The following is a 6,716-nucleotide window of genomic DNA, read 5'->3' on the forward strand; positions in this document are numbered from 1 at the left end:
CAGAACCAAAACTTAACCCATTAACACATAAACACATGATAAAACACCTTTTTAAAACTTGTTGAAATGTACGCACTTAACTTAACTTCACATCATCCTAAATATGTTTTGTATTTATTTAATTACACATTATTGTATCTTATTTACAGTTTTGTATTTATATATATATATATATATATATATATATATATATATATATATATATATATATATATTTTAAAAGTGCAGTTGCCCATGTACAGATGCACAACTATACTGTTTTAATGGTGTAATCAGAGGGTCAGTGGTTCAAATCTATCCTGGTTCATCACAGTAGGATGTTGATCAAGTCCCTGAACTCTTACTTCTTGTGTTGTCTGTCCTTTTTTAATAAAAGTGTCTGCTAAATGAAATAGAATTGTTTGTAATTGATAAATATTTTAATTTCTCAGATATAGCTTAAAGGATCACTGTGTAACTTTTGGTTGGTAACTGTTACACCACCAGCAGCACTTGTGGCCACTAGGGGCGCTTGCATGAAAGTTACCGGTATAGCGCCCCTAGTGGCCACAAGTGCTGCTGGTGGTGTAACAGTCAAGGAAGCACGTTCGTAACAAGAAGGTCACTGGTTCAAAGCCAACCTGAGCCATCACTGTTGGTTGCTGATCAAGTCCCTTAACTCTAACTGCTTGTACTGTAGGTCACTGTGGATAACAGCTTCTGCTAAATGAAATTGTAAGATTATTTTTCCACATTTTAATAAAATTAGATACTACCAATCAGAGATAAATAGTTCCAATAGGAGTTAGTCTTGATTATATCTTATCAGTAATCCTACAGTGAAGATCCGTCACTATTGAAAGATTACCTCATAGAATCCCAAAATGTGAGCTGAAAATGTCCCAGAGCAAAGTGCAATCTTATCTACAAATGTACAAACACTTGGAGTGGTGGCCTAGTGGTTAAGACGCTGGGCTTGTAATCGGAGGGTTGCCGGTTCAAGCCTCACCGGGGCCGTCACTGTGGGATGTTGAGCAAGTCCCTTAACCCCGAACTGCTCCCCAGGCGCCGCAAAATGGCTGCCGACTGCTCCTGGGTTAAATGCAGAAGACAAATTCCAATAATGTACTAACATTACATGGCCAATTAAAGGCGAAAGCCCGATTTAATTTAATTAATTAATGAATGAACCACAGGACACTTGCAGCAGTTAAAGCCCTTTGCTCTGTAATTTAACCTAGACTTGACTCAAAGTCTTCCTCCAGCACCTGATGCCCCAGTTCTTTCAATGCCATCTTCGTCAACGTGCACTGTTGCTACATCTTGTAGATTTACATTTGTCCAAGGACATTGAAAGACAGGATGCATACATTTTTCTCCAATGATGACAAACCTAAGAGATCAGTTATTAACAGTGTGGAATTCAAAGTTTAGCTCTCACAATAAGTAGGTTTTGAAGGAAATTTCTAAAGTAAAGGTGGAAGTTTTCAGAAATCCTGAATCATTTTTTCTATAATATGCATCACTTTCCATCTCCTTAATCACCAAGCACGTGAGGTAATGAAAAAAATGGACCTACTCAGTCCCTCTTCGTTGAAAGACATGACTACCCCGTAAGACTACTTTCACACAGGTTTAGTCTTGGACTAAATATTATCACCTTGGTTTGCATTCAGAAGGCAACGTCTAATTTGCACCAAACAGTCTATGGTGCAGTTGTATGAGATAACCATTACAGCAGTCAGTGCTGGGAAGTAACGGCGTAACGTAATCAGATTACAAATTATGAGTAACAGTAACCTGTTACAGTTACAGTTTAAATAGTTGGTAATCGGATTACAGGTACATTGATAAAATCAATGGATTACACGTTACTTCTCAGTTTTGCAGGTTTATTAACTACCAACATGGCAACGCTATGCTTTTCCCAGAAGCCCAAATATAAATATTAAAAAAACCTATTTGTGTCGATCTCTCAATCTAATGATGTCATAAAACAAGCAGCAACAGATAGACGTGGAACGGGAGACATTGATTTATTAAGGGTTTGTTTTGTTTGTTTAGTTGCCATTTTATTGCAGTTGTTGATCACATTGATTATTGATCAATATTGTTTCTGCCTGTAAGCCTGTTTATTGTCTAAATATTTGTAAGCTTTAAACTAAGAAACGCTTGAAAATGGCACACATTGATTTCAGAGCTCATTGGTTTGTTTTCAGTGTGATTCGCTTCCTTTAATTCATCCTGAGGCGATAATTTGATGTTCAGCTGCTCGTCTCACAGTGTGAACATCTCACTAGTATTTAAACTAATAACTAGCTATACAGAGGATGTTTTCAGATAAATAAATACATACATTGTTAAATACAGTGATTTGATGTAGATTATTTTTGTGCTTAAGTTAAACGGTTTGAGAAAAACCTTGTGTAATAAAGTCACTCGTCAATAAACTACAATTAATGTGTAGTTACAGACAGCCTACTGTCTACGTTAGTGCAATGCTATTGTCTGATGTTTCCTTACAAACCAAGTCCTCCATGGTTTGTTGAATAGACTAGTAGACTTCACACATTACATTTAAAACAGATTAATGTGAAGTGTATTATCAGCACCTATAGAGAATGTTGTATTTAGTCTCTTCTACAATAGCAGTCCTACGCCTAAATGTACACCAAGTAATCAGATTACAGTACTCAGGTTGTGCAATGTAAGGATATGAATTACAATTTTTGGTGTGTAATTTGTAACTGATTAATTTGTTTTTACCCCCAACATTCAACAATGGCCCAGTAACAAGTTACCGTGCTTTCAATTCTTTGTTTCGCACAATCACCAGTTCTCCTGACCACCCACAATGTCATGCACTTGTTATTTCCCACACTTTGTTTTTGCTCACAGCTTAATTAATCATTCAAGTTATAGGAATGTCAATGGTTGCAAGTCCATAACTGCTCCATGTTATTTCAATTCTGATTTGAAATAACATCTAGTTAAGTTACTGCTCAATATACCACATAGTATCCTAAACATTAGTCTTCCTCAAAAACCAACACAAACAAAGCTGAAATGTCATAATTTTATTCAGTGAAAACATCCAGCACTTTGAAACCTGCAAATGAAAAGGCTGAAGAATCATGTAGTCATTGGGAAACAGCCTGGTTGCCACCACACATGCGGTCTCTGAGCAGCACTGTAGACCTGTGATTCTGGTTCACTTCTTGGCACATACTCTTCTGCATGAGAGCTTAGAAGACTACATGTTGGGACTGTCAAGGCTTTGGCCAGGGAAACTGCAAGGGATATCCAGATCGATTAGTGCAAGGTTTGTCTTTAACATAGAAAGCAAACTGCAACGTGTTTTAACTCGCTTTGAGGAACACTTGGTAGGTACCCCGGGTATGTGAACAAAAGCTGCTGTTGAGTGCTTGGCTTATCCACTGGATAAGTGAAATGGGATACTGGATGTGGTGGTCTCTGCCCTGGATGCATAGTCCAAGGGTGCAGTGGTTTGTCCACTGGGTAAGTGGGATGGGGCGGGTGCTGCACTGGCTTCTGTCCTGGATGCAGGGGCCAAGGTTTGTCCACTGGGTAAGTGGGATGAGACGGGTGCTGCACTGGCTTCTGTCCTGGATGCAGGGGCCAAGGTTTGTCCACTGGGTAAGTGGGATGAGACGGGTGCTGCACTGGCTTCTGTCCTGGATGCAGGGGCCAAGGTTTGTCCGCTGGGTAAGTGGGATGAGTCTGTCCTGGGTGCAGGGGCCAAGGTTTGTCCGCTGGGTAAGTGGGATGAGTCTGTCCTGGGTGCAGGGGCCAAGGTTTGTCCGCTGGGTAAGTGGGATGAGTCTGTCCTGGGTGCAGGGGCCAAGGTTTGTCCGCTGGGTAAGTGGGATGAGACGGGTGCTGCACTGGCTTCAGTCCTGGATGCAGGGGCCAAGGTTTGTCCGCTGGGTAAGTGGGATGAGTCTGTCCTGGGTGCAGGGGCCAAGGTTTGTCCGCTGGGTAAGTGGGATGAGTCTGTCCTGGGTGCAGGGGCCAAGGTTTGTCCGCTGGGTAAGTGGGATGAGACGGGTGCTGCACTGGCTTCAGTCCTGGATGCAGGGGCCAAGGTTTGTCTGCTGGGTAAGTGGGATGGGGTGGGTGCTGCACTGGCTTCTGTCCTGGGTGCAGGGGCCAAGGTTTGTCCACTGGGTAAGTGGGATGGGGCGGGTGCTGCACTGGCTTCTGTCCTGGATGCAGGGGCCAAGGTTTGTCCACTGGGTAAGTGGGATGAGACGGGTGCTGCACTGGCTTCTGTCCTGGATGCAGGGGCCAAGGTTTGTCCACTGGGTAAGTGGGATGAGTCTGTCCTGGGTGCAGGGGCCAAGGTTTGTCCACTGGGTAAGTGGGATGAGACGGGTGCTGCACTGGCTTCTGTCCTGGATGCAGGGGCCAAGGTTTGTCTACTGGGTAAGTGGGATGGGGTGGGTGCTGCACTGGCTTCTGTCCTGGATGCAGGGGCCAAGGTTTGTCCACTGGGTAAGTGGGATGAGACGGGTGCTGCACTGGCTTCTGTCCTGGGTGCAGGGGCCAAGGTTTGTCCACTGGGTAAGTGGGATGAGACGGGTGCTGCACTGGCTTCTGTCCTGGAAGCAGGTGCCAAGAGGGCAATGGTTTGTCCACTGGGTAAGTGGAATGGGACAGGTGCTGCTTTTGTCCTGGAAGTGTAGGCCAAGGGGGCAGCTGGGGTTTGTTCACCTGGTGTGTTGGAGATATTTGTTGCAGACCAAATCCAGTCCACCAATCTTCTTTAACATCCTTTTTGGGCAGAGGCATCTGCTTCTTGGGTAGCTGTTGCCATGGTTTTCGGCTCTCAACTGTGGCATAATGAAGTTGAGGGAAGTCCCACATCCCCTCTTTTGTTTGCAGCACACTTGGTTTATCTCCATAGAGCTCTTCCTGATGATAGGAGCGAGGTACAGAAATAAGAACACTTCGTGGTCGACGGTAACCTTCTACTGGTCTAGCGTGTGAGGGGTCAGAGGCAGACGCATCATCTCCAGTAGATCCACGAGACATATAATAGGCAGCTCTGACACGTGGAGACACCTGACCCAGCTCATGATTGTGTCTAACGGCAGAGGGCTTTTTACCACCACCAAGTCCTACAGAACAGAAACATTTATTCTAAAAAAGAATAAGCCACATGAAAGCTTGTTGCAGGACTTACCATTCACTTTCGGCCAAAGGGCAAACAGTGAGAGCACCAGCACTCTGAAAGAACACAATGTGTCAATGAAACAATCTGCTCAACCATCACAAAGGCAGACAAACCAACCAACCAACCAACAGCCACCTACCTCACACAAAGAGCAGCAGCCATCTCTGAAAACCTGAAGCCTAGCAGTCTGTACAACACTGCCACGCAATGAAGACCCAATGACTAGAGAAAGCTGGATTGAGACCAATGTGTATGTCAGTGACTGAGCAGCATTTTTATTCACTGAGACCTGAGCAAGCAATCAGAGTCCAGCTGCTCAAATCTACACAGCTGTTAGCACTTCACCTGATTAGCCCACACTCACTGCTCTGTCTGTGGAGTTAGCGCTGCTTTATTTACCATCAGGCAACTAAAGTCATCATGGACCAAAGAGCAACTTCACAACTGTTTCCCTCAAACATTGAATGTCTTTATGTAAGCCTTATATCAGGACTATTTTATGGCAAGCCATTTTAACATTTAATCAGATATCACACATATCCAGAATGCATTTGTAAATGTATCAAACATTTCCACAATTTACTGTATATGCTGACTTATGCTACGTATTTGATAGAATGTTAAAAGTGGTTGCTGGAGAGCCCTTTAACATTTGATCAGATATGTTGAATGTATCCAAAAAGTCGATATCTGAAATGGGAAAACACATTTTCAATAGTCACAATTCTTTTTTGCAAAATGGAGTTTGATTTGTCGACATGTGAATTTCAGTGGTGAAGACTAAATTGCAGCTAGTAAGCTCTATTGGGTGACCGTTGCTCAGGTAGTTGAGGGGTTGCTTTCTGATCTAGAGGTTGAGGGTTTAATTTAAGGGGAGTGGTGGCCTAGTGGTTGAGGATGCTGGGCTTGTAAATAGAGGGTTGGTTTGACTCTCACCTGAGCCACTGCTGTGGGATGCTGAGCAAGCCCCTTAACCCCAAATACTCCCCGGGCACCACAACATGGCTGACCACTACTCCTCGGGGATGGGTCGAATGGAGAGGACAAATTTCATATGTGTAAAAACATATGTGACCCTCATAATGGCTAAAGTGTCCTTGAGGAAGACACTGAACCCTAAGTTGCTCCTAATAGTTGACCAGTGCTTTGCATGGCAGCTCTGTTCTAGATAAATTAGCTGCTTTGGGACTACCTCAGTGATTATAAAGCACCATGTAAAGCAAGAGCATATACCATTTATAGATTTTATCGTAAAACTGCTTTCTGTGGGTGTTCAGCTGCACTTTTAGTCGAGCAAGATTTTAAAACAATAACTTGAGCTGAAACTAATATTTTTAATGACACCCGCATTCCAAAAGACATCCCGTACGGAGGGCTTGCTTCTGGAACCAGGGCTGTTGGAAACCCTGTCCTTTGCTACAAAGATGTCTGCAAGCAGGATATGAAGTCCAGTGACATCAACTGGAAACCCTCTTCAGTTGACTGGGGGAAATGGAGGCAGCTAGTGAAGGCGGGCATATGGCAGAGTGACTAGAAGAGA

This window comes from Gouania willdenowi, unplaced genomic scaffold, assembly GCF_900634775.1.
Source record: "Gouania willdenowi unplaced genomic scaffold, fGouWil2.1 scaffold_85_arrow_ctg1, whole genome shotgun sequence".
In the NCBI taxonomy this organism is placed as follows: domain Eukaryota; kingdom Metazoa; phylum Chordata; class Actinopteri; order Blenniiformes; family Gobiesocidae; genus Gouania; species Gouania willdenowi.